Consider the following 12,730-nt stretch of genomic DNA (forward strand, 5'->3'; position numbering starts at 1 on the left):
TCAAAACTTTGATATGTCAACAGAGACCGAGGTTGGAGGGTGAAGTGAACATAGCCAGGTTTGGCCGGAATGCCTCCACCCCTAATCCTAGATTAACCTTTTCTGCTCCTTGCATACCAACATCAACACCACCAATAACAACCATCCGAACCCCACCTCAACTCCCAGTCACAAACACCCATACAGTGCCTTAGAACTACAATCTTCAAGTCTTTACTCAGGAGGCATATAGTAGCACTTCAGCTCCTACCCTCAACTATATATATACTTAACCCATAACCCCTCCTAAGCCATGCTTCGCTCCCCATGAGCACTTTAAAATGGCTTATGCCGGACCCTCCAATAATGCTACTCCCTAATCGAACCCAAAACTTGTCTCCCTCCTGTAAGATCAGGAAACAGAATTTATAACTCGGAGTGGGAGATGTTACGGAAATGATGAGAGGGAAAAGAAGAAGGGGAAAGTAAAAATGGGAGAGCCATAAGAAAACATGGAGGACGGGGCTGTGAGAGTTGAGAAAGGGGAACCTGCTGAACCAAAGGAAGAGGAAGAACTGTTGCTACAAATAATGAAGCAGAGTGAGTATGACATCATCGAGCAATTGAGAAAGATGCCTGCTCGAATTTCATTACTGTCGCTAATACTAAGCTCAAAAGTGCATAGCCAAGCCTTGCAAAAGGTTCCAGACCAGGCCTTTGTGAACCCCGATATCATACCGGGGCAATTTAAGAAAATAGTGGGGGCAAATTCAAGCGTCTAGTTTTGTCATTTTCTAGGAAGACGAGATAGATCCGGCTGGCTTGAAGCACAGCAAAGCTCTACATATGACAATCAAATACAAAGGGTGCATAGTTGCCAAAGTCTTAATCGACAATGGATCTACCCTCAATGTCTTGCCTAATGCCACCTTGGCAAGACTACTTGTTGACTCATCAGCCATCTGCCAAAGTGCCATGGTGGTAAGAGCCTTTGACGATACAAAGAGGGAGGTGCTTGGGGACATCGATTTACCACTGCAGATCAGGGCATGCACTTTCAATGTCACTTTTCAAGTGATGGATATCGAGCTTGCATACACCATGTTGCTGGGGAGACCCTGGATCCATTCGGCAAACGCTGTGCCTTCAACTCTGCATCAGAGGATTAAGTACATAATGGGTAGCAAAATCATCACAGTAAGAAGGGAGGAAGCCATGCTAGTCACCAAGCCTCAATCGGTTCCTTATGTGGAAACAACCGAAAGGTCCTTGGAAAGCTCTTTCCAAGCACTGGAGTTACAAGGGACTACCCCGATGGATGAGGGGGCTGCGGCTATGGTTGCGAAGGTAATGTTGAAAAGCGGCTATGAGAAGGGCAAGGGATTGAGGGCCGCATTGCAGGGAATTATTGAACTAATACCAGCTATTCAGAAAATCGACCATTTTGGTTTGGGATATGAGGAAGATGCTCTTATGGACGGGAGGTTCTGGATGAGGAACATCCTCCGGGATCAAAGGTTTGACAAGAGAGTGGGGAAAACGAAAGTTGTCCAGAAAATCACCGATGTTTTCACCAAGCCAATCATTCAGAATCCAGTAGAAAGTGAAGAGTCTCCTGAAGAACCATTCGTTGATGTCGTACAACTAGACTCCCTGTCTGAGGCACTAATATCGCCAATCACCAAGGGGCAAGAGCTAGGTAATTGAGAAGCAAAAGACATTCCTATGCTCAATCTCGAGTAAAGACCATTGACCAATTCACACCTAATAACTCAATTGACTCAGAAGTTCCTTATGTTAATTTTGAAACTCTCATAACTGCCATTACTTCAAGTGATTCTGAAGAAGAACCTGTAGAAGAATGGGGTGAAAGAGACGAACCTTCCCTGGTGCCTTGTGGAGATGAAACGCACACCATAAATTTAGGGATTGAGGAAATAAAGATGGAACTTAAAGTCATAAATAATGGGGAATTTGAGAGTATGGTCAGCTTGCTCAAGGAATTCATCGATGTATTCTCATGGAGCTATGATGATATGCCTGGATTGGATCCTCAAATAGTAACTCACAAGATCCCTTTGATTCCTGGGACGGTTCCAGTAAAATAGAAGTTAAGAAGAATGAACCCCAACACACTGCTCAAAGTTAGGGATGAAGTCAAAAGGCAGTATCATGTTGGATTCTTGGAAGTGGTCAAATACACTCAATGGATAGCCAACGTTGTCCTAGTAATGAAGAAGGATGGAAGAGTCAGCGTGTGTATTGATTATAGGGATCTGAACAAGGCGAGCTTGAAGGATGATTTCCCTCTCCCTCACATAGATGTGCTGGTAGATAATGCTGCAGGCCTGGGGAGATGTTCGTGTATAGAAGGAGCATCAGGGTATAACCAAATCCCCATGGATGACGAGCACAAAGATAAGACTATTTTTATTACCCAGTGGGGGATATTCTGTTATCGGGTCATGCCATTTAGATTAAAGAATGCTGGAGCTACTTATCAACGTGCCATGTTCACATTATTCCATGACATGATGCACAAGGAAGTGGAGGTGTATGTGGATGACATGATTATCAAGTCCACGGAGGGAGAAAGTCATGTACAAGTATTGAAAAAGGTGTTCGAAAGGCTCTGGAAGTATCAACTAAAATTGAACCCAGCTAAGTGTGTGTTTGGGGCCAGGTCGGGTAAGCTATTGAGATTTAGAGTAAGTGAAAAGGGAATAGAAGTGGATCTAGACAAAGTTCGAGCCATTCAAGAAATGCCATCCCCAAGGACAGAAAGGGAGGTGCGCAGTTTTCTGGGAAAACTAAACTACATTTCGAGATTCATTTCCAATCTCACTACTAAAGCTGAGCCTATTTTTAAGCTACTCGGGAAGAATAACACCGCTTGGTGGGATCAAGTTTGTCAAGAGGCTTTTGAAAAGATTAAACAGTATTTGTCGAACCCGCTAGTATTGGTTCCTCCAGTGATGGGAAGGCCGTTGATTTTGTACATGGCAGTTTAGCAGAGTTCAATGGGGTGAGTTTTGGGGCAGCACGATGACACGGGGAGAAAAGAAAGAGCCATTTACTATTTAAGCAAGAAATTCAATGATTACGAGTCGAGATACTCATTCCTAGAGAAAACCTGTTGCGCATTGGCGTGGACGGAAAATCGACTCAAGCATTACATGTTGAATCACAAAACATGGCTCATTTCCAAAATGGACCCGATCAAATATGTATTTAAAAGCCCGTTCATGTCAGGGAGGATAGCAAAATGGCAGGTCATACTCTCCCAATATGACATTGTCTACATGACATGAAAGGCAGTAAAGGGAAGCATTATTGTTGATCTCTTGGCAGAAAACCCGATCCAAGATTATGAAGCCCTGGATTTTGAATTCCCCAATGAGCATGTTAACGAGGTCAGCAGCAAGGACAAAGAATCGACTGACGTATGGGAAATGTATTTTGACGAAGCAGTCAACTTGTTCGGTAATGGGATTGGGGCGATTTTGATATCCCCTGATGGAAAACACTTCCCAATAGCCATCAAGCTAAGGTTTGACTGCACCAATAATATTGCAGAATATGAAGCCTGTGTGATGGGTTTACAGGCTGCCATTGAAATGAAGGTCAAGAAGTTGGAGGTGTACGGAGATTCGGCCTTGATCATTTACCAAGTCAGAGGGGAATAGCAGACTAAAGACCCGAAACTGATCCCAATCAAAAGTACCTCTTGGAATTGATCAAGAAATTTGTAGAGATTTCCTTCACTCACCTCAATCGCGACAAGAACCAATTTGCCGATGCCTTAGCCACTCTGGCTGTTATGGCTCAGATGGAAGAGGGACAGACAACACAGGTGTTATAAATCAAAGCAAGGAGTGAGCCGGCTTACTGTTTCATGATCGAAGAAGAAACTGATGGTAAACTCTGGTATCATGATATCCAGGTCTACATCAAAACTAAAGAATACCCTCCAGGGGCAAGCTGAAATGGAAGAAGGATGATCAGGAGATTAGTACTGGGATACTTCCCTAGCGGTGAAATTTTGTACTGGGAGATTAGTACTCATCAGTTGTTTAACTTGGTCTCGCCTTAGCCTTTTGCAATGTGGGGCATTGACGTAATTGGTCCCATTAATCCCAAGGCATCCAATGGGCACAGGTTCATCTTGGTGGCTATTGACTACTTCTCCAAATGGGTCAAGGCAATATCATATGCTCATATCACACAAAATACATTTCTCAAATTTTTCAAGAATAATATTATCTGTCGACATGGTCTCCCCAGTGAAATTGTCACCGACAATGCTAAGAATCTGAACGGCCCAAGGATCCAAAGTTTGTGTGACCAGTACAAACCGGTTATGGCAGAATTCCCAAGATTTGTGAATGCAGATGCTGTTAAAAGATATTATACCTTAAAAAAAAAAAAAAAAACGTAGGAGTGAAAACCCGAAAGAGCGCTCCTAACAAAATGTGCGAAAGAAGGCGAAAACCCGCAAGGGCGCTTTCTGCAAAATGACCAAAGGGTGAAAACCTAGAAAGGCATCCTGAAAAAGCGAGCGAAAAAAAAATGATAAAAATAAAAAACAAAAATCTAGGGGTGAAAACCTAAAAGAGCACTCCTAGAACCAGAAAACGGAGAAATAAAGGAGGGAACCCACGACCAAAAGAGGTAATAGGTCACCACAGCACGAACATTCGTCGGAAGATTACTTGAAATAATGGCAGTTAAGGGAGTTCGAAGTTAGCTACAAGGAATCTGTGAGATCCAGTCTTATACCATTTTCCTTTGAAATTGTACCTCTATTCTTAAACCTTAATAAAATCATTCATTCTCTCTAATTTGTTTTCCCACATGTCTTCATTTATGCACTATTAATCCATTAAAACTTTATTATAAGATCAGGATTTGGATATTGATAACCTCATGTACATTGCTATGAGATTTGCAGGGAATGAACCATAGCCGGGCAAAAAAAAAAAAAAAAAAAAAAAGGGAGTGAAAACCTGAAAGGGCTCTCCTAGCTGTCGCAATGGATTTTGCGGTCGCCTGGACGATCACTCACCGAAGTGGGAAAGAGTGAGGAGTCGCCACCTTAGTTTTGAGGGAAACTAAAGAAAACCATTTGAGAAGTTAAATTAAAAATGAAACCACTTCAAAACAGAGATTCTAAGTTCGGGGTCCGTAAACGGGTGGGGAAGGTGTTAGGCACCCCACCTCGTCCCTTAATAAGGGTAAGTAGATTTAATTCTGCGTCCTTTATAAATTAGTTAGGAAGGCTTAGACGGCAATGTTAATCCTTTTGGTAGAAGGAATATTTGATTTTTCACTAAATTTGGATCACCCAGATACATAAGTAAATGAGACAACCTTAGTGAACGGGTGTGAGAATCGGATAAGAACCCTCCTCCGATCTCTTTTAAGTTGTTTATTAAAATTTTGAGGGGAGACCGGATAAGAACCCTCCTCCGATCTCTTTTAAGTTATTTATTAAAATTTTGAGGGGAGACCGGATAAGAACCCTCCTCCGATCTCCTTTAGAGTTATTTATTAAAATTTTGAGGGGAGACCGGATAAGAACCCTCCTCCGATCTCCTTTAGAGTTATTTATTAAAATTTTGAGGGGAGACCGGATAAGAACCCTCCTCCGATCTCCTTTAGAGTTATTTATTAATGTTTTGAGTTGAGACCGGATAAGAACTCTCCTCCGATCCCTATTTAATGTTTATTAAAATTTTGAAGGGAGACCGGATAAGAACTCTCCTCCGATCTCTTTTTACGTTTATTAAAATTTTGGATTGAGACTGGACAAGAACTCTCTTCCGATCTCTTTCAGATTAACAGGAGCCTGGAAGGGATTTCTCCGATCTCCCGGATTTTTAATTTCAACTACATGACATAAGAACCTAAAGCTAAGGATTCTGGCGTTCTAAGATGCTGGGGATAAGGCTTCTCGATACCTTTTGACTAGATAGGGAAAACTAGACTTGATTTACCGACCTTCCCTGCGTTCATTTTACCAATATCTATTAATGACCGATCTACTCTGTTTCGTTTACTTTGGTCTTATTCCACTTTATGACATCTTTGTCGAATTGCTGTTTACGTCGGCCTAATAGTTTGGCTATCTTCCTGACGTGTTGTTCACGTTCTCTCTTTTAAAAGAGACCCCTAAGTTGCAGTTACCTACGTTTACCCAACCATTTACATATTACTAGGAGTTAGAAAACTTGCTTTCAGAAATGACGGAGATCAATAAAATGAACTGATCACTAAAAGATGATTTGAGAGTGACTTTCTTTGGGGATTGCTTATGCAGAAGTGATCTTGAAGAAAATAGTAGACGTAAGAAGAACAAGGAAAATGCGGAAAATAAATGTAGATACTTAATAAAGCAGTAGCATGAACTCTTACAATAACATTTCTCTTGGGTTCTCTTGTACAAAATAACCTTGAAGAAAGTTACGGATGTATAAAGAACAAAGAAAGTGTGGAAAATAACGTAAACAGCAATATGGACTCTTACCTGTGAGGAACCGGATCTGCTAAAATAGTTATGGGGTGGCAAACAGGGATAAGACAGTGGACCGATTAGCCTGAGAGCGGTGTTCTTCGTGAACTGGAGAGTACTTAGTTAAAATGCAATCAGATCAAAAGAAACGAATGATATTGAGCTTGGACAGCGAAAGCAGAGATAATAAAAGGCAGAAAGTGAGAGTATGACCAGATAATGAACAAGCTGGAAATGTAGAGTTCCAGTATTCAGAATCTTTTCAAGAAAACACTTCAGAAAACTAGTTTCAAAAGTCTTTTTGATCGATACTTCTAAATAGCAGAGTAACAAACTAAATGAACTTTCAGAGTTCCTCTACTATAATAACAACCTCTTGTCTATTTTTTCGTCCGTCCTTTGAACAGTTTTTCATGCAGGTATTTATAGGAATCGGATGCTCCCCATGAAGGGTCAGGATTTATTTTGAGGGAGATGGAGGGTCAAGATTTTGAAGGACATGATCGGATGTTCAGGAATTAAAGAGAATCAAGATGAATGGCTGAGATCACTCTTCAAAATATTTGTCCTTGTCCTCTTTTAATCTGACGGTCTTGAATCCTTTTGTCCGGAACGATCTGAGGGCTGAGAGTGAAAAGGTGTTGGTATTGTCGTCTTCTCTTTTGATCCGATGGTTCCGGGTTCGTCCTTACAAGTGAGATCAACGGTAGGGATTGGGATGTACAGGACTGTCATGACATACTCTGGCATTTGTCAGCATTGTGGGCGATTCTCAGGCGTGCGGTGGAGATTTCGTCTGCCACGCTTTAACTACCTCGGCTCTGATTCTGACGACGGTTATTGGGATTTGTCTTATTCTTTTTGCCTACCGATCCCTCCTCTTCCTGATCTCTTTCACATGTTCTTTCCGACCTTTCATGCTGGTCTCCCACCTTCCGATCTATTATTCCGATCTCTCCTTTTCTCTGGTCCGGTCTGGTCAAAGCATTAATTGTCCCTCGATTCCCAAAGCGTCCGCTTCGTCTTTTGATTCAGCCACGAGACTAGGCTTTGACATAGGCCTTTTAGATAGGATGTTCCACTGGTCTCTAGAGATCGCCCAAATGATGTAATCCTAAAATGTAATCAGATCTCTAGAGATCGCCCAAATGACGTAGTTAGACCTTTATTGTAGTCCGTTCCCTAGAGATCACAGAAATGATGTGATCCAATTTTAGTGTAATCCGATCCCTAGAGATCGCCCAAATGATGTAATCCGATCTTTTGAAAATAAAGACTTTATTTTGTCGGTTATCATCTTATTTTTGCATTGATTATTTTCCGATCTCTAATATGGTTGTCCGATCTGGTTCTTTACCTGAATGACACTTAACTGATCCTTTATTCAAAATATTTAACTTATTATGCCGATCTCCAATTAACCGATCCCTGAACATTCGGATATTTGAGAGAAGTGTCAGAACAGCTGTCGAATCCCACCAATCGATGCGCTGCCTAGAACATCGCGAGCATTAAATGCTCGGACTAGTATAAATAGGGGTGGGAGGGTTAGCCAGTTGTTCTCTCATTCCATTTTCAATCCCCTTTCACAACTTCGAAGTTCTCTCGCTTTCTCAAGTTCTTCCGACGCCGATCAGACTCCGGTAAGGGCTTTGATCCTTTTTTAGTTTAAATTCTTTGTTTCTTTTGAAAATGAGCGGTGCCGAAGGTCAGAGAGCGGCGAGCCCCCCTTCCATTCAGTTCTCATGGTCTTCCGATGAAGAAGAGGTAGTCGGGCCAAGCATGCAACCTGAACCCCCTAGGGTCTCTGCTCCAGGTCGGGGGCGGGTCATACTATCAAGGCTTGCACCTACTTCAAGGAGAGAGACCCTTCCTATAGACGAGCTTCCGTCGGTTCTTCGAGAATCCGATCTGCAATCGTTTGTTCAAGAATACAATATTTGTCCTGATTCATATGAGCTGATCAAGTGCCATGGCGATCTTCGTGTCGATCATTCTTTTGAAGAGGATGACATGGTTATGGTGTACGAGGAACAGTTAAAGGCCGGTCTGAGGTCCCCTCTAGACGATTTCTATAAGGAGGTCCTAAAACTTCACCGAGCATCCATTGTTCAAATTCACCCCAACTCGTGGTGGATCTTGGTAGCTTTCCGAGGTCTATGCCGAGCTAAGGGAATCAGACCTACGGCCAAGGTGTTCGCCGAGCTGCACAGACTAACTCGCGAAAGGATGACGAACATTTGGTTCTTTCAGTGAAGCCTCATTGCGGGCTCTTTTCCGATCTGCCCTCATCCCTTAAGAATTGGAAGAACCGGTTCTTCATTCTGAGGAGTAAAGATCCGAGCTGCTTTGAGGACTTTCCTCGTAGCTGGTGGTACCAGGGGCCCCTGCTTCCGAAACACATTACCCTGAGTCAAGAGGAAGGCTTAATAGTGATGGATCTGAAGAGTCAGGCCGCCACTCTAAAATATTCCTGTCCAAATGCGGTGGCGCGAATCGCACCATTGGACCATGCAGCTAATCACCGGCCGAGATCGCGAACTTCCGCTCTCTGACCTCGGCATTGGTATTTTCTATATCTCAGCTCTCAGGACCTTAGCGATCTCACTGACCTCTTCTTTGTGCAGGTATGGCTGGTGGTGAAGGTTCTAGGAAGCGAAAGGAGAGAGAGATCTCCCGGAAAGTGAAAGAGATTAAGCGTGCGGAACGGCTTCAAACACCCGGTTACGAACCCGGGGAGATACAAAGAGACCCGCCTCAACCTTCGGATCCGCCAACCACTGAAGCTGTCCGATCTCCTCATAGATCGGAAGAGCAGCCTCTGACTCTTCCAGTTGTTCCAAGCACGGAAAAGGGGCCTTCTCAATCTTCTGGGAGGACCTCCTCTCGCGGCGCCCAAAAGCTAATGGAGTCTCTGAAGAATAACCGGACTGTTCGGGAGAACCCCGGTTTTGCCCAAGTCTTGGGGTCTTCCATCTTTCTTCGGGAGGATCGGGACAGGCTATCTTCGAGCAGCCCTGATGATATCTTGACTCATTCCATGAGCCTGAATGTGGAGTGCCTGGTGAATCAGACCATGGTTTGGGAAAAGGTCCAGCGTCTGGGTAAGGAGATCGGGAAGAAAAATCAGGAATTGGCTTCACTCCGATCCCAACTCTCATCCGCTCGGGATTATATATCTCAAGTTGAGGGACGGGCAAAGTTCCATGAAGACAGGCTGGCCGAACAAAATCATATTTTGGCTGAGAGGGAACGTGCTCTTGGGGAAGTCCAGGCACTTCATGCCAACGAAGCCGCTCAGGTCGCCCAACTCATCGAAGAGCTTAAGGAGAAAGACGAGGAGCTTAAGGCGAAAGATGAAGAGATGGTGACAGGGATAGCCGGAGCCTATGTGAATGCTCACAAGGACCTCTTGGCCGAACTCCAAAAGCGCTACCCTGAAGAGGACTTCTCCTGGATGGACGACCTGGCTCCCGAGGGCGACGGCGAAGATAGTGAGGAGGAAGTGAACTGAGGAGAGAGAGTGAGTGAGCCAAATGTAGATCAGGCTGGGGGTGATCCCCCAGCCGAATAACTTGTACAAATTATGATATGGAATGAAATGCCTCTTTGTTCAATGAATGGTTGTGATCGGAAAATTTTAGACCATTGTTTGTCTGAGTATTTGATTGTATGAGCACAGCAAATCGAAAACTAAATGCGATTATTATTCCAAGTATAAGAGATCGGAAAGTACTTTAAGCACGAGATCGGTAGGGAAGAAATGCTGAACGGAACTTGATTGAAAATTTAACCCGAACACTTAAGATCTGAATCCTCATTAAATCGAACCAAAACTTTAGCTCTTAAACATTTGGAAAGGAGGTCAGTAATAAAACCGGTAGGAAAAGATCTATTGTCAGTTCATTTTATCAACAGAGATCAGGAATATACTCGACAGGTCCGGAAATTCGACAGCGGGTTTGAGAGTTCGGTAAATGTTTTGAGAGATCGGCGGAGCTTTGACGAATGTAAGGACTTAGCGTTGATTCAATTCCTTTTAAGGAGAGATCGGAATAATGACTACCTATCAAGGAAGGATCGGAAATGTAATTAACTGTCCAGAGGAGACTTAGTACCAGAGATCGGCTTCAAAGTTTTATTAATTTTGGGGATCGGCCAAAATATGGTGTCGACACTAGCTGAATGTCCAGATGAGAAAGTGAAAACCCACAATGGCGCTTTCTACAAAATAAGTGAGGGCGTTCCAGAAAAGTGAGGAAAAGAGGAAGTCGTAGGACAAACCTGGGGGATTCATTCTGACCTTCTCCATTAGTCATTTATCTTCGAGATCTTGTTAAGTACACTTCGATTGGAAGAACTTCTTGCGTCAGGTTTGCTTTGCTTTGTCAGAATTTTAATTTCCAGTTATCAACCTCTGGTTCCTTGATCCAAGTTGATTTTAATTTCCAGCATTTTAATTTCCTGTCATCAACCTCTGGTTCCTTGATCCAAGTTGATTTTAATTCCTAGCATTTTAATTTCTAGTTATCAACCTCTGGTTCCTTGATCCAAGTTGATTTTTTATTTCCAATATTTTAATTTCCAGCCATCAACTTCTGGTTCTTTGATCCAAGTTGATTTTAATTTTCAGCATTTTAATTTTCAGTTATCAACTTTGGGTTTCTTGATCCAAGTTGATTTTAATTTTCAGCATTTTAATTTTCAGTTATCAACTTTGGGTTTCTTGATCCAAGTTGATTTTAATTTCTAGCATTTTAATTTCCAGTTATCAACCTCTGGTTCCTTGATCCAAGTTGATTTTAATTTTCAGTTATCAACATCTGGTTCCTTGATCCATGTTGATTTTTATTTTCAGCATTTTAATTTCCAGTTATCAACCTCTGGTTTCTTGATCCAAGTTGATTTTAATTCTCAACATTTTAATTTCTAGGTTGATTTTAATTCTCAGCATTTTAATTTTCAGGTTGATTTTAATTCTTAGTATTTTAATTTCCTGTTATCAACCTCTGGTTCCTAGATCCAGATTGATTTTAATTCTCAGCATTTTAATTTTCAATACCCCAACCACCCAAAATATGGATCCAAATCTTTACATAATTCTTATACGAGAGAATTTCATTCTCTTTAATAGAATTATGTAAAGAGGGGCAGCTGTAGACACCATATTTTGGCCGACCTTAGAAGTCAAGGAACTTTAAAATCGACTTTATTATCCGCTCTCAACCGACGTCCTTCGATCACAAATGGCTTTTTCGAACTCACCGATTGCTCGACCATGGAACAAACCGATCTCATACTTAAGTTAATTATTCTCTGACCTCTTGATCTTTGTCAGATGAGTTCAAAACAATATCCAGTCTCCAGACCATCCGATCTTGCCTACTGATATTCTTCGATCTCTTTATACAAATATTGCTAAACTTCATTTGGCTAATGTTAAGATCAGACTTCTCACTTGAATGCCCCAGATTTTCCTTAAAACAAAGTTAAGGTTGCTATCCGGTCTGATGATGATTCTGATCTTAAGAGTTCAAGTCAATGTCAAGTCTTTGCAATTCTAATGTTCCAAAGTTTTATCCGGTATTTGGTCATGACTTAGTTCGATCTTATGCTTACGTGTAATGTTTTTCTGATCTCTTATACTCTTATTAATAATCGCTTTCAAGTTTAATGTTCAAATACGTTCAAACAATTAAGTACTCATACAATTTGGACGCTTTCCAATCTCATCAAGAAATTGAACAAAAAGGATTTCTATTCATTTCAAAGTAAAATATATACAAGTCATTCAACAGGTGGAACACCCCCAACCTACTCCCTAGGTACATCATCCGCCCCTCCCTCTCTCTCTCTCTGGCTCCTCGTCACTCTCCTCTTCGACCTCTGGAATGAGCTGGTTCGTCCAGGAGAAGTCCTCTTCAGGATAACGCTTCCTCAACTCAGCCAGGAGATCATTATGGGCGTTCACATATGCCCCAGCCTCTTTCATTGTGCTTTCCTCTTCCTTGGCCTGGAGCTCCTCCTCCTTCGCGCGAAGCTCCTCAGAAAAATGAGCGAGATTAGCAGATCGACTAGCTCGGGAGTCTTTAAGTTTTCGCTCCACCTCAGCTATCCTCTCTTCGTGATGCTTCATCAGATCTTCTATTCTGGCGATGTAGTCATTAGCAGAGAAGAGTTGAGCTTGTACAGCTGAGGCATCCTGGACCGCCTTAAGGATCTCCTTCCTTAAGGCATGGG

The 12,730-nt window shown here is 42.3% G+C and overlaps 1 pseudogene; it reads left to right on the forward strand.

Annotated features, from left to right (window-relative positions):
• Positions 1-2,210: 2,210 nt before the first annotated feature.
• Positions 2,211-12,730, forward strand: part of LOC110647421 (60S ribosomal protein L6-like) — a 70,588-nt pseudogene continuing 60,068 nt past the window's right edge.

The sequence above is a fragment of the Hevea brasiliensis genome, chromosome 3 (genome assembly GCF_030052815.1).
Source record: "Hevea brasiliensis isolate MT/VB/25A 57/8 chromosome 3, ASM3005281v1, whole genome shotgun sequence".
In the NCBI taxonomy this organism is placed as follows: Eukaryota; Viridiplantae; Streptophyta; class Magnoliopsida; order Malpighiales; family Euphorbiaceae; genus Hevea; species Hevea brasiliensis.